Source organism: Triturus cristatus, chromosome 9 (genome assembly GCF_964204655.1).
Source record: "Triturus cristatus chromosome 9, aTriCri1.1, whole genome shotgun sequence".
NCBI classification, from domain to species: Eukaryota; Metazoa; Chordata; class Amphibia; order Caudata; family Salamandridae; genus Triturus; species Triturus cristatus.
Window position 1 is genome coordinate 290,431,918 of NC_140592.1, and position 21,320 is coordinate 290,453,237.

The following is a 21,320-nucleotide window of genomic DNA, read 5'->3' on the forward strand; positions in this document are numbered from 1 at the left end:
ACAAATCAGCATAATTCTGTCCTGACCCAAATGAGAGAGCTAGACCTGTAGAGCACTGCTGTTGAGGAACAAGAAGAGAAAAATCATTTGAGTATTTTTGTGTATGTTTGTATTTGTTCACTAAACTGACTGGTCTGGTCTCTGAAGAACCTGAAAAATAGGAGTGGACCCTGCAAGTAAATCTCACAAAGTGTGAAAGAGCACATAACCTTCAGGGAAAATTATCACCCATCAGGCCCCAAACATTGAAAATCATCAAAAACAAGTTTACAAATTAGTTGAACTCCCTCCCTCACTGTCTGCCACCACATGAATCATCAATTATCACCCAAAATCATTCAATATATCACTCAGTGGTGCAATAGTTGAATGTTCCAATCCAAGCATGGGCGTACACAATTGAATCACCTCTTTGATGCAAGCAACACATTGGCAGTGTTGTAAATCAACTGATCTTTTTTTATTATTATTCGTGTCAACTTTATTTCAGTCACTAGGACCATAAAAGAGTGCGACAGGTGTACAAAAAATATATCACACATGATTAAATTAAAATCAATCATAAAACAATTGATCTAAAATCGTCAAAAATATTCATTCAACTATGTTTAGCTTCGTTTGTTCTGGGGTGGTGGCATGTGCAAGGGGTCCCAAAGAGGATCTCCTAACCCAGTCAATTTCTTGCGAAATACGCCTTTCTAGGATAGTAATTTCATCGATAAGAAGTGACCCCGCTTTAGCAAAATACGTGTCCAGAGTATCTTTTGCCATCCCTGCGGCCAGTGTAGTTTTGCTCCTCGTGTCTCTTGAAGTCATGGTCCCAAGCTCGGTTCCAAGGTTGAATGAGGCGTCTTAGGCCAAGAGGGGTGGCCCAGGCCCTAACTCTCCCGTTCTCGAACGGCCTCAAACGGCCCGCTCTTTGCCCGGTCTTCGCCCCGCGCGCGTTCCGCTAGCGCGTATGCACGGGACGTTTTAAATGGGGAAGAGGTCTCGAGGAGGAGTGGGCGGGAAGAGGCCCCAGCTGCAACGGTGATGATAGCGCTGTGCAGGCTGGTCCTCGCAGTCCCACCCGCAAAAGGATCACACAGCAAAGGCTCCCCAAGGTCCAACACAGTCCAAATTGGCCGGGTTTGAGCACAGGAGTCACCAACAATCGCAGTGGTCAAGATGTCAGCGAGCGGCCCCCGCTTGCGAGTCTTTATTACGCTGATGGGAGGAGTGGGCGGGAAGAGGCCCCAGCTGCAACGGTGATGATAGCGCTGTGCAGGCTGGTCCTCGCAGTTCCACCCGCAAAAGGATCACACAGCAAAGGCTCCCCAAGGTTCAACACAGTCCAAATTGGCTGGGTTTGAGCACAGGAGTCACCAACAATCGCGGTGGTCAAGATGTCAGCGAGCGGCTCCCGCGAAGTGGGGGCCGCGAGTCTTTATCACGCTGATGGGAGGAGTGGGCGAGAAGAGGCCCCAGCTGCAACGGTGATGATAGCGCTGTGCAGGCTGGTCCTCGCAGTCCCACCCGCAAAAGGATCACACAGCAAAGGCTCCCCAAGGTCCAACACAGTCCAAATTGGCCGGGTTTGAGCACAGGAGTCACCAACAATCGCGGTGGTCAAGATGTCAGCGAGCGGCACCCAAACATTGAAAATCATCAAAAACAAGTTTACAAATTAGTTGAACACCCTCCCTCACTGTCTGCCACCACATGAATCATCAATTATCACCCACAATCATTCAATATATCACTCATTGGTTCAATAGTTGCATGTTCCAATCCAAGCATGGGCGTACACAATTGAATCACCTCTTTGATGCAAGCAACACATTGGCAGTGTTGTAAATCAACTGATCTTTACTGGGGCAGCCCTACTAGGGATGACCGAAAAGAAAGATAGGCATGGGACGGAGGCAGGCATTGTCTCCAATGCCCTTGAAGGAAATGGGGAGGCTTCTTCACTGCACACTGCTCCAACTCCAATACTGCCATACATGTGCCTAAAAATGGTGGGGCTGCATAAATCAGACACAAACCAAATCTACAATGTTCCTCTAGCTATATCAATTTTTTTGGGGGAAAATCAGTTTGACAATAAATAATTAAAAAGTTCATTGAAGGCCTATTCAGTCAGGGAAGTAGAGTTTGTTCTCAAACTCAGGTGGTTCGCCCAGAGGCTGGTCAGCTAACACACATGAATTTGACCAATCACCCTCATCCTACTCCTCCTCCTATGGCATTTCAAGAACAGTGTAATTGTGTGGCATGAAGTGTTAGTTCATTTTGATCATGGCCAATCTCACCATGTTTTGAGGCAAGAGAATGGTCCTTCTCACTGTGACAATTGAACTAGCTGCACTGAACACACACTCAGTACAAACCTTGGCTACCGAATAAGCCAGATATTTTATTTCCACCCTGCTGAGCTCTGGTCATTGGCACATCATCCCCTACCAATAGACCAATGGATTTTGATCCACATAGATCTCTTTTGGGTCATTCAGATTGTCCTGGAACATCCCCTGATTAGTCTTTAGCGCTGCCACTTGCTCAACCTCTTTTTCCTTTGCCTCTGAAGTTGACTTTAGCCGTGCCAACTGAAACAATGCCAATGCAGAGGTTAGGTCTGATTCTTCAGTTCCTGTTTGTGTTGGCTGCTGAAATACAACAGCCCTGCCCTCTCCGGAGATTTAAGGCTGCACCCCAGAACTTCTGCCCGGGACTATAATGTCCAGACTTTCTTCTTCCAGGTCTCTCGCTTGATCAACAGTCCACATCTTGTATAGTGAAACATCCATTTCTGAAAAAAGAATGAAAGTGGCCAATATTTTTTTTGTACCTTGTATCAAGTATTGTGGCACAGATGTACTCTTTGGATGACATGACATCTTGTTACAGCCTTGGATTGACAGCTAAACGACGGATTGAGCTCTCAGCCAAGCCATGAAGTTCTCTGTTCACACCTGCAAACTTTTGTGGCTCCTTTTTAAACTGGTTCTGTAGCAGATGCAACAACGGGATAGCTTGGCTAGTCGTACTGTCCTCCTTGTTGACTTCCTGTGTGAAAACGTCAAAAGGAAGTAGCAAATGTGTCAGGCATTTGACTAGGCCCTATATGTCCACTTCCATGGTCATGCTTTTTCCCAGTTGCATCCCCTCCTCTTTGAATGACATGGTCATTGATCGGTTTGAATTGCTACGACAGACATTGTAACATGTAATAGGTCGAGTTCCAACATGTTGGCACCTCCTGTATGAGGGCTTTAATTGGTACTCTATTAGGATGCTGAATGATTCTCAAATGCTTCAGGGGTTTAAAGAAATGGCTGAAATGAGTGCAGATTCTTCTGAAGGTTTTCAGTATGTTGTTGACTACGTCTTCTTTTTTTAGAAAGTCCTGCACAAACAGGTTGACGCAATGTGCAAAAACAAAGGACCCTGAAATAGCCACCATCTGCCAGGACCTTAACTATATTACTGCCATTGTCTGTGGCAACAAATCCAATTCTGAGATTTCTGGGTCACAGCCATTCAAAATCCTTGCTATTAAAGTCTTCCAAGATGTGTGCAGCTCTATGGGACTTTTCCATGGCGAACATGGCTACTGTTGCATGCCCTCAAACTCACTTAAATGTGTAGATATCTGTTGCCTAACCACCACAAACGAAATCCAGTGTGCAGTGATACACATGTAAACAGTGACTTAACAACTGGTCCACATGTCTGTCGTCAGGTGGATTGTGTGAACAGCACTTTGCTGCACAGCTTGCTCTGGCAAAATAGGTCAGGCTGGAAACTTTCTATTTCAGGCAGATGCCTGCCACAAATTCTAAAAATCCCTCTCCTCCCACAAAGAAAAAAGAAAGGAGTTCCAGCATTAATATTTTAGCCAGCTTCCCAATGAACAAATGTGCCGTTAGGTGGCTGCGTTTGTAGGGCCCTGTTAGAAATGGGTGTCTCTAGTTGCTAGAGGTAGGTACCTTTGTCCAAATGGGGACCCTTGCTTCTAGTCAGGGTAAATGAGATACACTTCAAAAATAACCCCTGCTCACCCCCTTGGTAGCTTGGCACAAGCAGACAGGCTTATCTCAGAGGCAGTGTGTAAAGCATTTGTGAACACATACAGTAATATAGTGAAAACACTACAAATGGACACTACACCGGTTTAGAAAAAAAGGCAATCATTATCTAAACCAAAACAAGACCAAACGACAAAAATCCACAATACAGTAATAACTTTCAGATGGTAGAAATAGTTCAGTTCAAAGCCAATTGCAGAGGCAACACTTTTCACACAAAGTACCTTGGATGCTTCAGTCAAACAAACAAAACAGGCCGCAGGGAAGGTGATGCGTTGGTTCCTTACACTCAGGGAAGGTGATGTGAAGGTTCCTTGCTCCGGGGGAGGTGATGCATCGGTTCCTCACTGCTGCGCTGGAGAGATGAAGCGTCGGTTCCTTACTAAGCCTGGGCAAAGCACTACGCTACGCTCGCGTAGTTTGCGAAGTTTGTGCTACTTCGCACTACGCGAATTGCACGTAGCACAGTGCGAACACGCGTAGCGTAGTGTTGCGTAGTGCAGCGGTCATTTTTTGCTTGCTCGCGGTCCTCAACGTCAAGTTGGCGACCGCGAGCAAGCAAAATGACATCCTGGCTAAACTTTTTCCTCGTTCGCAATCAGCAACATCAAGTTGGCGATCGCGAGCGTGGAAAATAAACCTCCAGGTGAGATTCTCAATGCGAGGAGGTCAGGTTTCTCATTGCGAGTGGTCGCGTATGCTCGCGACCGCTCGCGATGAGAAACTACCAGTCCGCGTTGAGAAATCTGCCGCTCGAGTAAAAATCTACTCGAGCGGCAGAAAACTACAGCTCGCACTGTGCACGATGTCGTTTTCAATGATTGCACAGTGCGGACAAGCAACCGGCACTGTGCAATCATTGAAAACAACATCTTGCACAGTGCGAACAGGGTACTACGCAGTTCGCGAAGTGCTACGCGTAGCTCGCGTAGTGCGAAGTGCACTTTGCGTAGCTTCGCGTAGTGCTACTTCGCGAACTACGCCCAGGGTTATTCCTTACCGAAGAAGAGGTGATGCATCTGTTTCTTACTGCATGGGGAGGTGATGCGTCGGTTTCTTGGTGCCTCTATGCGATTCAATGATCCAGGACGATGCATGGATTCTTGCAGCCGCACAGCAGGGCTTGCATTGGAATCGGTGCAGTGATCTCGGACTTCGGAGATCATTGCACTCGATGCAGCGTGCAGCGATTTCTCGTGCCGCGGCAGGCGCAGCGACAGTTTCTTCGGTGTTGCATCAGAAACAGGTACGGATGAGTCACGCTTCTCGGTGTTGCATTGATTTTCCAGCTCCCAGCGGTCCAAAACAACAGCAGGCACCTCTTTACGGGTCAGAACTCCCAGCAAGGCAGTTCAGGGGAGCTGGTGGTGAAGTCTTTGTGTCCCTGAGACTTCAGAACAGGAGGCAAGCTCAGTTTCAAGCCATTGGAGATCTTCCTCGAGCAGGGGACACAGCAAGCAGCACAGTCCTTTCCCGTTTCCCTGGCAGCAAGTATCCACTGTAGGCCAACCCCAGACAACAAACAGCACAGGGCAGTATTCTTCCTCATCTTCTCCGGCTCTTCTTCTTGGCAAAGGTTCCTCTTGATTCCCAGAAGTGATCTCTAGTTCTGGGGACTGGGCCCCAGTATTTATACGACAAAATCCTCTGTTCTCTAGTGACAAAGTTCCAGTTCTGCCCTCTCTGGTGCAGCTTTCTGGTGGAGACAGCATTTTGGAAGGCAGACTAGGCCCATTCAGGTGAAAGGAAATCTCCTCCCCCTACTCTAAATGCAGCCCAGGTCTATTCAGCCCAGCCCTGACTCATCAGGCTCTCTGGAGCCACTGCTCCTCCCCAGCCCCTTTCATCCAAAAGCCAGACATGCAATACACAAACCTAGCAGAGGCACACTGGATGGCAACTTTCTAAAAGTGGTATTTTCAAACACAGAATGTAAAAAGCACTCTCACTAAAAGATGCATTTTAACATTCTGAGTTCAGGCATACGAAACTTTATTTTCCTACCTTGTTCCCGGGGTAGTTATGTTTATAAGATGTTATAAACAAACTTCCCATTCTATCCTATGGGACAGGTAGCCTTGCAATCGTGAATAACAAAATTGACAGTAGTTCACTATCAGGGCATGCCACACACACCAGGGCATTTCCTACCATTTACATACACTGCACCATTCCCACTTGGGCCTACGTTAGGGGTGACTAACATGTAAGGAAAGAGAAGGTTAGGGCCTGGCAAGTGGGTACACTTGCCAAGTCGACATGGCAGTACTAGACTGCACACATGCACTGCACTGGCAGGCCAGAGTTACATTTACAGACTTCTTAGGTGGGTGGCACAATCAGTGCTGCAGCCCACAAGCAGCATTTGATTTACAGGCCCTGCGCACACACAGTGCACTGTACTACGGACTGACTAGTAAATCAAATCAGCCAATTATGGAAACACCAATCCATAACAACAATTTACACAGGCAGCACTTGCACTTTGGCACTGAAAAGCAGTGGCAAAGTGCCCAAATCATCTAGACCAGCAAAACGGAGTCCAACACACAGGCAGAAAATGCAGGGGAGACCCATGCCAATGGTGCTAAGGCAAAAAATGCAGGGGAGACGCATGCCAATGGTGCCATGTCTAAACATTCCTGGAGTTTTTACTTTTCCCAGTGACAGCGAAGCAAGCAACTTCAGGAGAGAAAAACCAGGAGGTGGTAGACTCAGTGTGAGTCTTGGGGGCAAACACCGTAGGCAGTGGTGTCCCCATCTGACTCTTGTGCCATTTTGAGGTTGCTGAGGTGGGTGATACCAGCGCATTGCTGGGGGCAGGACTGCCTTGCATTAAGCTATCACCCTCTTCTTCCTCATCACCTTCATCTCCCACCATGATCAGAGCTGATTCCCCTCTCGCATCACCACCACCACCTGAAGCAATTTTTTAAAGGAGCGCCTCTCACCGGATTGCATGGTGTTTTGTCATATGGGTTGTTTGGCCTCCTGTACCATAGTGTTAACCAGGCTTACCTTGATAAACACTTGTGTGGCAAGGAAATGGAGCATATTGCAATGTTATACTCCTGCTTGTTAATCGTACAGAAGTCCCAAACTGGGGAGGAGAACTCTCTTAGTGTGCCACTGCCAATACTTCATGAAGAACAGGAGGTAGGTGGGTGTGCCGTCTATTGCCTCTCTGCAGAGCGTACTTCAGCTGAGGTAGTGGTGGATGCACGTCTCAGAGGAGGCTTTACAAATATGGAAGCTGGCGTGGAGGTGGTTGAACTAATGCCACATCTCTCAGAGCAGGTTGAATAGGAAAGGGAATGTCGGTGTCTTCTGTGCCAGCTTCCATGACAATGAATGGCTCGTCCTCCTCAACCTCTACCAAAATTGTAAGGCTTTCAGGAACTGCTGCAGGCACACGTCTCCTGAAAAAGGTTTGGGGCGGCACACCAGTGGTGGAAATCTGCTTCTTCTTCTAAGTGGCCACTTTCTTGGCAGCACCTTTGTTCGGGGCCATCTTAAAGCTCTGTCTGATGGCAGTGGCACTTAGCTACACAAGCGTAAGAGACTGGAGGACTTGTGTGTTGTGGTCACATCAATGTTTGCTGGCCTTCTGCCTGGTAATACTGTGATTGATGTCTCTTGTGCACAAAAAAGGCAAACAAGCAAGAAAAACGTTTAGTGAAACATGGCATTTTTACAGTTTGAATGATTAATAGTACAGACAACATAATTTAGATTGGTTACTTATTATCCCAAATATTTACAACAATAGTGTATCAATTCCAAATTCAAACCTCACCACCATAACATAATATTTAATTTTTAATCAGAATAAGAACATACATATGTAACTGTTTGCTTGATGTGCATCTAAGAGGAGACATCTGTAACAGTCAGGGAGGTGCAGGAGAAAATGGACTAATCCATAAAAAATGAATGCTTGTACGCGGCTATGGCAAGCAGGGCGGGGGGGTTCAGGTGAAAATGGGATAATCCTTAAAAAATGAATGCTGGTGTGCACCTATGACAGACAGGGGGTCCAGCGGAAGATGGAATGATCCTTAAAAATTTAATGCTGGTGTGTGGCTGTGCGCCTATAGCTGGCTGGGGGTCCAGGAGGAAATGAGTAATGACAAACCTTAAAAAATTGAATGATGCCATTTGTGCCAGCTTTGGTGGATCCTCATGATGTAAGGACTGGGATGAGGAAATAATGATGCCTTGATAATTTACAAGAAATCCATTTCTCTGTTTTCACTTCCATGTCCCAGTAGTTACAACCCACTGCTGAGTTCCCGGTTTCGACAGCAGTCTATTGTGCTGCTTTGACATCCGAGTTAGGTGGAGATTTTAGGATAGAGATGGTTCTCTTTAGGCACACCTGAAGGGGGAGGTGTTTTGATGTGTTTTTTTCTGGAAGGCAGCAGTGTGGTTGTCTCTAGCGTGCTGACACACCTCATGATGAAACTTCTGGGACAAGAAAATATACACAGTGTAACTGTATTACTGATAAGTAACTGAAGCATGGCCCACTACTCAAGTAATCAAATACCACCATTGCGCCTTCATGTAGTGGCCCCCACTCCCAAAGGTCTAACACTCAAATGTGTACTCAGATTGGTATACAGACACTTTTCTTTGCTTTGGCATGACTTTTAAACCCCATGAGTACTAAAACCCCAGCTTACTCCCATCTCTTAAATCCATAAACCAACTTCAGTCACAATCTTCTTACAGATACTCTGTATACTTTAGGGCCAATCAGAGCAAGCATAGCGAAAGTATTTTCAAAACATAAATATTTGCATTTCAAAGTGTCTGCTATACTTTACAAACCAAAAATCCCATACTCCCTCTTCTAAACTCTATACTGTCTGTGAAATAAAATAATGTTGTGGCACATCTAATGAATTCCTATTTCAATAAACTCATACGTGGGAACCTTAGCTAACACAGGCATTGTAATGTTATGCTGTGTTGTGTTAACGTATATACTATGCTATGTTTACTTACCTGAATTTCGATGGCACTCTTGTGGCATTTGTATGGTAGATTGGTGCATTCGGATTCTAGTTGCCCTTTCCAAATAGTTCTGGGAATTCTAAGAGTTGTGGTTAAGTCCAACTGTATTTGTTACCTAATGTACACATCCCACCGGGGTTAACCCATGAGGTCCAGGCAATATTGGAAAATTTTGTTTCTTATATTGGTAGCCTCAGGGAGGAAGTTGCCAACTGTAAAGTGACTGAGGAAGGTAAAGAGGGGGAAGTACTTGCTATTGATTTGTGGAGATTTAAACACACGACCATCCAATGCTATCAACAGTAGCAAGGTTCTAATGGAAGATCGTTGCCTAGGAATCCCAGAATCAGCCATGTGTAGTTTTAAACCCACCAAAAAACGGTGCTTTATTCTCTGACTTTCTTATTGGCTACCAGTTGCGCTTTATTACTAGTCGCACCCCCTCTGACAGTACTGCTATGGCAACTTTCCACAATGGGAGAAGCCACTCATTAATTGACTATATTATAGTGCACGACTTGGTGACACTCTGTCTGAAGCTGCCTGAGAGATGGTGTACAACCGGAAAAAACTCAAGGGAGGGGATATATGAGCACGTGATCGCCTTAAGTAATAGCAGGAGGGAAATAAGGTGGAACAGCGAGAAGTACCGGTCTGAACTCCCCCTACTAGAATGCATAGTGTTCAAGTACGTAGCTACAATTCTGAATCCCTTTCGGATGATGGGGAAATTTTAGCAGCCTACAACAGGATGGTAAATGAATTGAGGGCTCTATGGTCTAAGTCCATATGTCCCCAAACCGACAACTCTAATATGGGGAGACAGTATGTACGGGTCGTCTGGTATGACAAAAAATGCTCTAGAATGAAGAGAGCTGGTTCATTTGCCCTAGTGCAAGGCCACTGTAGCCCCAGGGCGAGTATAAACGCCTTCTATAAGCAAGAAATCATTGCATTGCCAGAACTGCACAGCAAAAATACCAAAATATTCTGGGAACTGGGAATCGGGTGGAGAAGGGGGCAGAGAAGGGGCAATAGATATCATTGAAACCCATTTTAGCTCACCTACATAGATCAGTCATTTAAGTACTCTATACAGAGTCAACCCCATAGACCCGTATGGTGTTGATCTGGAGCAAGAGGATCTTAGTACAGGTTCGAGTGCAATTGACATCCTAGTGTCAGAGGTGGAAAGAGCATTGGACGCTATGAAGAAACACAAGGCACCAGGCCCAGACGTTATGCCCATTGATACTTACCGTGAGGAGCCCCACCTGTGGGCCAGTGTTCTTGCTAGAGTGTTTAATTCGGAACTCGCAGGTAATGCCGTACTCCATTCATGGCAATCTGCCATTAGAGAACCAATACACAGGAAGGGCAGGGCGACTCCTCCCCTGGGACATGCACCACCCTCGCTGACTGATTCCATTGGGACACTTCAGGCTGCAGCCTGTGCTTTCCAAAACAGTGCGTTAGTCAGCGAAGGTTCACCTTTCCCAACTCATCACGGAGTGGTTCAGCCAGCCTCCCTGATCCCACCCCTCACTGTGACGAGTTGGGAACAGGAGGCCAGGATTGGAGGCAGAAGGGTTGCGATGTGTGTGTTAGCAACATCGGCAAACACTTTGTGCCTTCCTGCTGCGCTTCCCTACGTCAAAACAAAAGGGCAGGAATGCGCCGTATCTATAAGATACAGTGCATTCCTGTCCTTTTCCACTGCGCGGGCGCACAATGGGCTGCTGTGCGCCAACGCAGGCACCTTTGCACCATGGTGCAAGGGTGCCTGCGTTGCGGGGATGATTATTTTTGTACAGGAAGGAAAACCTTTCTGTACAAAAATAATCACGAGTCTTTTTCCTCTTTGTCTTTGAGCTGCAGAATGCAGCACACATAGAAAAAGGAAAAAAAAACGAGGAGAACTGAAGATATTTCTCCTCGTTGTGCCTCCCTTACGCCTCCCCTGGGGAGGCGTAAGCTTTTGGCGCTTCCTCAGATTTCCGATTTCTGGTAAATCCGGGGCAGCGTCAAAAGGCCATGGATGTTGCTGGGAACGCCCCCAGCAACACCCATTGCACGCCCCTTTAACGTGAACACTGCGGGGATTTATCAGGCAGAATTAAACCAAAAAAATTGGCTTAGTGCTGCCTGATAAATATCAAGCAGGCTTCTGCGCCACAGAACGTCACAAAAAGTGACGTATAAATGAGGCCCTTAGAATGGGTAGAGAACGATGTGTGTGAATTTGAGACACACACGGAGCCCAGGAACTCTATTTTTCAAGCTCTGCCCTATTCCTTCCTACACAGTTTGTCTACATTTGTTTGTACGACATGAGCATTCTTGTTAAAAATGGTTTTATTCCTCTTCAAGATTGGATTGGAACCAGCGAGATCCGGTATTTTGTAGCTAACGGGGAGGGTAAAGTGTTTCTCATTTCTGCTTCAATAATTATGTTTTCAAAGCAGCACAACATGGCTAAAGGAATTGTTTCAGCATCTGTACCGTATTCCGCGATACATGTGCGCTGGTATATCAAATTTTTCAAGGGCACCATAGCAGCCTTGCATGAATGTGCCTTGAAAAGTGCATTGCTTTTCAGTAAGTCCCCTTTGCTTCTCATGGTTAAGAGTAGTGGGCTGAGTGGAGCTTTCATTTTTTTTTTCAAATGCGGCATTTGTGTTCTCTTTGCATATGTGTTCTCTTTTTACAGTGTCATTTGTGTTCTCTTTGCATTTGTGTGTTCTCTTTTTACAGGGTGTCCCCAACCATTCACATTCCAATCCAACACACGCTTTCCTTGTGTAGGTCTTCATACAGAAAACTGTAAACACCAGGCAGATCTGAAGGGCCTTCATATTTTTTCAAATATGCTGTAGCAGTTGCCTAGCAAAAACCTGGGTTTGTAATGTAATATTCTGTTAAATGTCACACGATTTCCGTCCCCACAAAACTTTTTTTCAAAAAGTTGCGGTTTAGTCTCTTAGATACTTCATTTAAGAAACTTTATTCCTCACATTTGTGTGTTTCAAATAGTTAGTGCAAGGTAAATGTTGTCTGCTTTGAAGATTGGAAACATTATGCAAATTGTGTAAGGTGTGCGATATGGTTGCATAGCATATGTATGTGTTCCATGCACTTGCACTTTCTACTCATCATAAGAATGTTTTTCATCAGAGTGGTATGTAATAGAGTACCAGATGGTCATCAAATTAAATGTTTCTTCCTGAATAGCATGGAATACATATAGTCCCTAGATGGTGAACAGATTGTTTCTTCCTGAATGGTATGGAATACAGTGCCTGCATGTTAATGTGCCGCTCAGGTGATTGCACTATATGTGTTCTAAAGAAGTGTAATTTCTGTATTTAATTATTTTTAATAATAATTTGAATCTTAATTATTGTAAGGCTGACAGCTGAAACAAATAAATAAATAATAAATATTTTAAAAATAAATATAAATATGTTACTGTGAATATGCGAAATTCTGGGGATTTTTTGTTTTTTGCTAGTTTTTAGGCCTGAACTTGATGGAAAGGAGGCAAATTGGCTCTCATGAAAAGGGTGGTAGGAATACATCTGACGTGCTTGACAGAGTTGAATCTCAAGGTTTGGGCTGACCGTGATGGAGTGCAGTCCGACTAAAGTTGTACACGCCCCGTTTACAGTACCTTGGAACAATGAAAAACCAAAGACGTTGCGAGGCGCTGGATAGGTGAGGCGTCGTGGGTGCCAGTGCAGCATCAGTTTCTGAATGGTGGTGCAGGTCATTGGCACGTCAGTACTCGGGATGTTGCAAGGCACAGGGGAGGTGACATAGCGTTTACGGCGAGGTGTCAGTACCACTGGCGTTGCGGGATGAATGAAGTGTCTAGATTCAAGTCAGACTACGTTGCTTTTGAGGTGTCGATACAACACCACAGGGCCACCAATGCAATGTCGGAGTCATAGTCCGGCACCACGGACTTTGGTGATGCACTGCTCGGGACTCACTGTGTGGTGGTTCTTCAAAGGTGCTGCAGCGTCATTGGGACCTACAAAGCAAGTCACAATCGTTGCATTGAACGGGGACCACGGCTCCATTGCAGACAGGGGCAAGGTGAAGGAGAGAGGAAACAGCTCTGTAGTCACACTGGAAGTTGATGTGCTGGTTTCTTCTTGTTGAAGACAGCGAACTCACTTCCAAGGGCCCAGGTACTAGATTTGGCACCACTTGGCAGAGTAGGGCTCTCAGCAGAAAAGCCCAGATGCTGCAGTTGATGCCTTTGATGGCCCTGAGATTTCCAACAGGAGGCAAGCTCAACTCAAACCCTTGGAGAAACTTGGAAAACAGGCTGTAGAAAGCAAAGTCCAGTCCTTTCACTTTCAGGACAGAAGCAGCAGCTACAGGCCAGCACAGAAAAGTGGCAGTGCCTCCGGACAGTAACAAAGCTCTTCTTCCTGGCAGAATGTCCTCAATCCAGAAGTGTTCCAACTCTATAGTGTCAGAGGCCCACTGCTGATATCCAATTCAGCCTTTGAAGTAGGCAAACTTCAAAGGAAAGTCTTTGTAGTGCACAAGACCATGCCGTTCCTGGCTCCAGAAACACTATTGGGGGGTAGAGACTGCTTTGTGAGGGGACAGGCACAGCCCTATTCAGGTGCAAGTATCACTCCTCCCACAACTCCAAAATAGGACATCAACCTGGTGATAGGCCATCAGGACATGACCGGCACACCTCAGCTCCCTTTGTGTGTGACTGCTTTCAGTGACTTCACAAAGCCCAACTGTCATCCAACCCAGACATGTATTCAGAGACAGGCAGCGGCACAGAGTGGTTAAGGTAAGAAAATATCATCTTTATAAAAGTGGCATTTTCAGACCAGCATTGTAAAAAACAACTTCACTAAAAGATGTATTTTTAAATTGTGACACCAAACTCCAATTTTCTATCAGCTCTCAATTGGAAGATACACTTGTAAGATGTTACAAGGCAGCACTAATTCGAACCTATAGGAGAAATAGACCTTGCTGTAGCGAAAAAGGAATGTATCAGTTTTTCACTACCAGGACATGTAAAACACACCAGTACATGACCTAATTTTTAAAGACACTGCACCCTGCCAATGCGGCTACCTAGGGCATACCTTAAGGGTGCCTTACATGTAATAAAAGGGAAGGCTTCAGCTTGGCAAGTGCGTGAACTCATCCGGTCAAAATGGCACTTAAAAATTGTGCACACACAGTCTCTGCAGTGGCAGGCGTGAGACATGTTTGCAGGGCAACTCATGTGTATTGCGCAATCATTGCTGTAGGCTGACATGCAGCATTTGACTTACAGGCCATGGGCACACCTCATGCACTGTACTAGGGACTTACCAGTAAATCAAATAGTTAAATCATGCAGAAAACAAATACCATTACATTCTAGACAGGGAGTACTTGCACTTTATCACTGGTCATCAGCGGTAATGTACCAAGAGTCCTACAGCCAGCAAAAACGAAATCAGGCACATAGTCAAAAACAGGAGGTCATAGGCACAATACAAGGGAAACAAAACCATGTCTAACAGTTATTCTGCGAGACGTTCAGTTCCGATAGGAGGGTTTCCATGAGTAAGGGAGGCCTGGGAGACTCAGGCCTAATGTTGATGAATTTATTAAAGATGCTTGCATTGTGAACTCTACTGGAGAAACAACCTTGGTAACAAGATTCTATTGGAGAGTGAGGGCTGGTAATGGAAATTGTGAGAGATACAGGCCTGATAGTTTAGATTATATGGATACAGAGGTTTGTGTACAGATTCTTTAGAGAGGTAGACCTGGGTTAGACTAATACTTTCAGATATGAAGGCTGGAATGGAGAACTCTCTCTGAAAAGGTCTTGGGATGGATAATGTATGGGAGGTGCTGTCCTGGTGTGCGAGTATTTTAATGGAAGAGGCTGGTATGGGAGGTAAGGACTCGTGTTCATTGATTTGCAGAATAAAGCTGTGCAGTTGCAGGACTGCGAGGAGGAGATTCTATTGGATTGAGGTTGGGCATGAGAAATTCTATAGTCTAAAGATAGGCTGAGAGGGACATGTGTGTGATAGAATCAACCCTGGGTATTTGTAGGATAGCATCTAACATGAGGGTGCTCATGAGGATATTACACAGAGTATCTACTGTAGATTCTGTATCTTAGTGACGGTCTGGGTTGGGTGGGTGGTGGAGGGCTTTAAAAAGGTACCACTGACCAGGTGGGATGCTGTAGGATAGAGTTACTACTGGGGAGGTAGGTTGATTTTGGCCTATGGAGACAGGGGCTTCAGTGGAATATAGTGCAATCACTTCAATTCAATTAATCTTTAATCAGCTAAATTATGACCATAAAAGCCACAAAGCAATCAAACTATTAAAATTTGTGTAAAGTGCAAGGTACCAGATAAAATAAATATATAAACATATTAAAACCAATGGTGAAAAACATAAAATACAGAATTTGAAAACTGACAAACAGATAAATATTGTTTCATCATAGCGTGCCCTCTATGGTTTTACTAGTTCTAACTTCTTATAAAAAGGAACACACCCTATAGCAAATGGCAGGTGTGTTCAATAGTTGCAGATGGAACAAAGCCTTTTTACATTTGCGGTGGGCAATGATTTTAACAGAGGTTTGAGCAAAAGCCTACGATGGTATCGAAAAAAGTTACAAAAAATAGCAATTGTTCAGAGAGAGACCCCATCGCAGGAACAGGTTGAGATATGCCCCCCTAACATATCAGTTTGGTTACCGGCGCTCAGGAGCCGCCAAAGTGTACCAGCCCTAAAATGGAAAAGGGGAAACCTCTCCCATAGAGTAGGGCTAAGTATCGAATAAAGTGTGGGCTCTGCACTTGCAAAATGTCTATAGAAGACCAGCACAGTGTTTTTCATTAACTCAGAGAGAAGCCAGCCTCAGCTACTAAAATGTGCACGAAATGTAGTTTAACCAGGGAATGGTACTCAATTTGTCCAAGCTGACACAGTCTGAGATGATATCTCTGCAGAGTAGCGCATGCGGATTGGCCCACACACTGACCTACAATGCTAGTGGTGTAACTGAACCATGTTGGCCATGTACCGTTATTTTAGCTCCAGGTTTATAATATGATTGGGGGCTGTCGGTGGCAAGGGTAAAAGCCTCCGACATATACGGTTTTCCTCTAACTGGAGAAGGTCACTCTTATGGTATCCCCAAACCCCTGCCCCATATGTGGCCCCTTGGAGACACTGTGCCTGGCAAATTGAAAAGTGCCCATTCTGATCTATTCAGCTTAAGACATAAACTGTTCAGCTGGAGCTGCCAGGATCCCGGGGTATTAAAAATGACTCCAAGGCAGGGGCGGCTCCTCCATTGTGGCGGAGGAGCGTCAACCTCCCCTGCTGAAATCCAGCAGAGGCAAGGACATAAATTAAATGATAATAAAACATTTTTATTATCATTTTATTTTGCGTCTTGCGGGCTGCCTGCCAGCTGAACCGAGGGAGGGGTGGGGACAGCCACAGTGAGGCTGCAGCTGCAGCACAAGGGAGGAGGGGAGAGTGGTGGGCACTGCTAAATGTGCATGATAGTTTGGCCGGCCCTAGAGGGCCGGCCAAACCATCATGCGCACTTAGCATTTCTCCACCTAGCTGTGTTGTACATCTGGGTGGAGAAACCAACACAGAATCCCAGTCAATGTCTGAGCGCTGAACCGAGGTACTCAGACCAATCCTAGTGCTGCTCACATGCTGAAAATAGCATTCCCAGCATGTGAGTAGCACTGAGATTGGAAGCTGGGAGCCTGCGCAGTGTGTGTGCAGCAGTTCCCATGGGACATGAGGATCGGGAGCAAGATGGCGGCCTTAGGAGCAAGGTAAATGCAATTTTCTTTAATTTTTAATATCTTTTTTGTGTTCCCCCTCCCTCTGCCCACCACATCATAGTACGAGTGGCGGCTTCTGCTCCAAGGTAGCTGAAGTTATTTACGCTGTGCAATTACTGACCCTTGATAACAAGCCTGCAGGTGACAATCCTACCTGGACCACAGGTCATGATCTGGGACTTGCCATAGTCGGTAACCAAGTCAAGACTTGAAATGGAGTTTGGCCCAAAACAGATTACATGGTATAGATCCTGGCTTGGGCAAAAGCAGTGAGAACATTTTCTGGAAATGAGCACTTGTGATAGAGCGCCATGAGATTTTGAAAATTGTAGGGGTGCATCATATTCGTGCCTAGCCCGCACCCACATATATATTCGTATATTTTGTGTTTCATTAACAGATGATCATTAGAAGAATAATACGCAATAATAAGTATCGTGAATGTAATGTTTGAAATGTATTTCGTGTTAGTTAAAAGAGTAAGATGCCTTTTCAATGTAATTCTTTATTGCCTAGAGAATTCATTCATGTGTAATGTAATGCATTAGATTCAAATGTGCACCATATTAAGTTGCAAGCGTAGGAATGATTACTTATGTATTCAGTGTAATGGAAAATAGTGCTTATGGATGTAACATTTATTAATGTGAGTAGTTTTAATGTGTAAAGGCCTAATGGAACGTTCAAATATTGCTATGAGAAGGCCTAGTCGCATTTCCTATGTTAGCTGAATTGTGCAGGCTGAGGTGTATTTTCCCTGGGAGAGGTCTCATTTAGAAATTCAGTTGGGATGGTGTGCGTGCAAAGAGTTTGGTTTCTCAGGCTTCTGTTGCAAGTGCAAGGACATCTTCCTTGTTAGTGAAGACTAACCTTTTGTTTTAGGAGTTAGGTATGAAGGTGGATAGTTACAATATTCTACAGGAATGCAGATAAGGTTGGGCCAATACTCTCTGTGCTGGAAGAGCCTGGGATCCAAGGACACATGGACCGTTGCTTTACAAGATGCAGGTTTCGGTGGAAAACTACCACCTGAAGGTGTCCACCCCGAGGAGGTGTTCTGTAGGCGTGTCTTTCATGATGTGCATTTTGTATTAGGGACAGTGCCCCGAGGGAAGAGTTAGGAGATGAGACAGAGAGAGGCAGAGCGCAGGTTAGAAGGGAGCAGAGCAGAGAGCAAGAGGTAGAGTGATGAGAGAAGGTAAAGAACAGAGAAGGAGACTTAGAATTAGTTGGAATCTTTGGTTACCGACTTTGAATGTGAATGGACTTCTTAGGAAGTCTTCACGAGCTGACACCTTTTCTTGATTTTGCCTGGGAAATGCTAAGTAGGGATGCCATTTTAGTGTTAGTGTAGGGACAGGCTAATTGCTTCCCTTGCAGCCTAATGAAGACTGACTTAGACATTGGAGCAATTATTGCAAGCTTTATCTTTTTAGAATTTATTATCCTTCTCATGCTTCATCAAATTAGGTTGTTGCGTAGACTAAACTTTGTATTAGTGCCCATGTATTTTTTGAACCTCGTCATGAGGTGTTTGTACATTCAATTGTTTTTGACTTTGTAATAAATCCCCTAAACGTAATTCGGAGTCAGTGATTCTTCAGAGTAGGTATTGATTGACTAATGGTTTTGTTTAGATGAATTGGTTTCTCCCCTTTACCCTTCACAGAATATAAAAAGATCCAGTTGACCTGAGGATTCTTAAGAATGGAAATAGATGGTAAGATAAGTTAAGAATCCGTCGTTATCAGTTGGTAGCAGAGTAGGATGGTTATCTCTATAGTAAGGGGAGATCTAGATTAGGGTAAGTCACTATCGAGTCCCCATAGAGCCCGAGAAATGGTGATCCAGTGAATCGTGAGTGGAGGACGATGGCATTTATGGAAGCTGGCAGAGAGTAACGGTGCGGCGGAAGCAGCAGTTCGTGGGAGAGTGAGTATGAATAGGGTTGTGTATTTGTTAGATTGCGGTGTTGTGTTGATTGTGTGATGTTTTGCGGAGCTGGTGTGAGAGTCGAGTGATTGTGGTTTCGGACTGTGAGCGCACGCGGTCCATGAGATTTGATTTTGATATCCCGGGATGGATAAGAGATTGTGGTGTAGAAGACACCTAGAGTTGAAATTGTCTGACCAGTGATTGTGGGAGTCTTGAGACGTCATAGACTAACCCACCGGTGATAGGGAAACGTATGTGTGAGTGTGTGGGTAACTGACGCAGGTCGTAGGTTGCTGTATGTGGAACATCGAGCAAGTGGATCCTATCGATTAAGCCGAGGCGGTTGTCCGGTCGTTTCGTGGACAGACAATTGCCAGAGTTGAGGTTGACAATTGTGCGAGACCGTCCGGTCGTTTGGTGGACAGACAGTCAGAGAAGTGAATGTTCAGTCGTTTCGCGGACAGTCAGTTATTTCATTTGTATGAAAGAGACGCGTGAGTGCGTGAGAGACGAGCTGCAAAGGAGGGGGACTGCTGCATGCGGAGGAAGAGTGATGTCAGAAGGTGCCGCGCTGTGATAGGTCGGTTAGTGTGAAGCCATGCTGGTATTGGTGGATTGACATCGGGAAGTAGAATGAAACGCTGTGTGAAAGAGTTGATTTAAGTTGATTTCACCATGAAATGCTTTCAAGTTCTACGAGAAATATGTAGAGGAGATAGAGTGGTGGTTACTCGGGGAGGAGGAGAGGCTCCGCCCGAAGATACCCCGGCTCATTACATGGCAATGAATGTGGGATTGCATACTATAATTTGGCTTGAAAATTGGCACAAAATGACTGAAAAAGAGGGAGAATTGACTTTCCCGAGGTATGGCACTTTTATATTGGAAGTTTTGTACCAGTTGAAATCAGTGATGTCTTCATTGCGACCCCTACCCAGACCAACATAGTTTGAGGCATTACATGCGTGGATGAGAGAAGCACATGACAGGAAACGAGATCGAAGTCAGGAAAGTGTGAAAAAGTCGATCAGGGCATTTCAGGATGCGAAATGGGATGCGTTGGCGAAAAGATGGAGGGTGGAAACTATTGAGGGGGATAGGTTATACCTGTTGGTGAAAGTGGATGACACGCAGAAGAAAAGCACAGAAGAGGACGATAGCGACACAGATAATGGCTTATTGGAGAGGCTATTGTCAGAGAGACCACCCCCATATAACCCAGACTCAGAAGAAGGAAAACCTGTACCCACAGGGGGGATTGGGGATCCGCAGATTCAGCCTAATGTGAGAGTAGTGGGGAAAATCTCAGCAGGAACCGAAGGGATAAGGACACAGACCCCAACAAGTGAGGCTAAAGGAACTGGAAGGTTACTGGATGCTCTAACAGTGCTGGTTACCATTGGACCCATAGTGTCAGTTTACGACCCGGATCAGACGAGGTCTAATCAGCAGTAGAAGAAGGGATTAGTTCTGGAAGGGATGGTACGGTGAGTGGGATAGCTCATCTTCCGAGACCCATAGAATCGAGTACTCCATTGTCAGCCACTGCCGATTCCTCAAGAGGACAGGTGGATGTGAGGCAGGAAAGACCAAAACCCTTGGCTGAGTCGAGATCAGATCTAAGAATGTGGGAGCCACCAGTAAGAAACCAGTGTGACAGGATGCCTGGAGATTGGGGTCAGGAGGATTCAAGAGGTTGACCAGTCCCTAGGAGTGTAGCAGAAAACAACTGATGCAGGGATCAGAACAGTGAGAATGAAGGATCGAGCAGTGCATTGAGTCGAGGGATCTTGAAGGTTGCTATAAGAGAAAAGATGTTGGATGTGGTGAGGCTGAAAGCCGAAGTAGACGAGATAATCGGTGGGAATCTGCCTTTAGAAAGAATAGAACTCCATGAGCCAGATGAGTTACTGTTTGTAGCGAAGGATGTAACTCGCAAAGCAAGATCAGCACATGAGAAGCAATCGGAACTGGCGAAAAGGTTTGAGGTGGATTTGTCCAAAACGAAGATGTTGCAGAGAAATCACAGGTTGCAGTACAGTGATCAGTAATTGGAAGAGAAGAGAGTCATAGGGTTGAAGGCTCATATTCGAGAACTGATTATTGGGATACATGCTTGGAGCATGCTTGATAAGTGGGAGGAAAGGTGGTCCAAGAAGAAACTAAAAGAAGCATAGGAGAGATGCCTCCTCCAGGAGGGGGAATGGTAGGAGTGGAGAATTACCCTTTAAGAGAGGTACAGAATGGAGGGTATGTGCATGTGCCTTGGAGTAGATGTGATTTGGCAGCATTCACCAATGATTTCCCTCGGTTGAGGGAGAAGCCTGTTGAATGGTATAAGCAGGTTGATCGTTTTGTCAAAATCTCGAAGGTGTTGTGGATCGATCTGAATACATTGTTTGACATTGTTTTACCGAGTGATTTA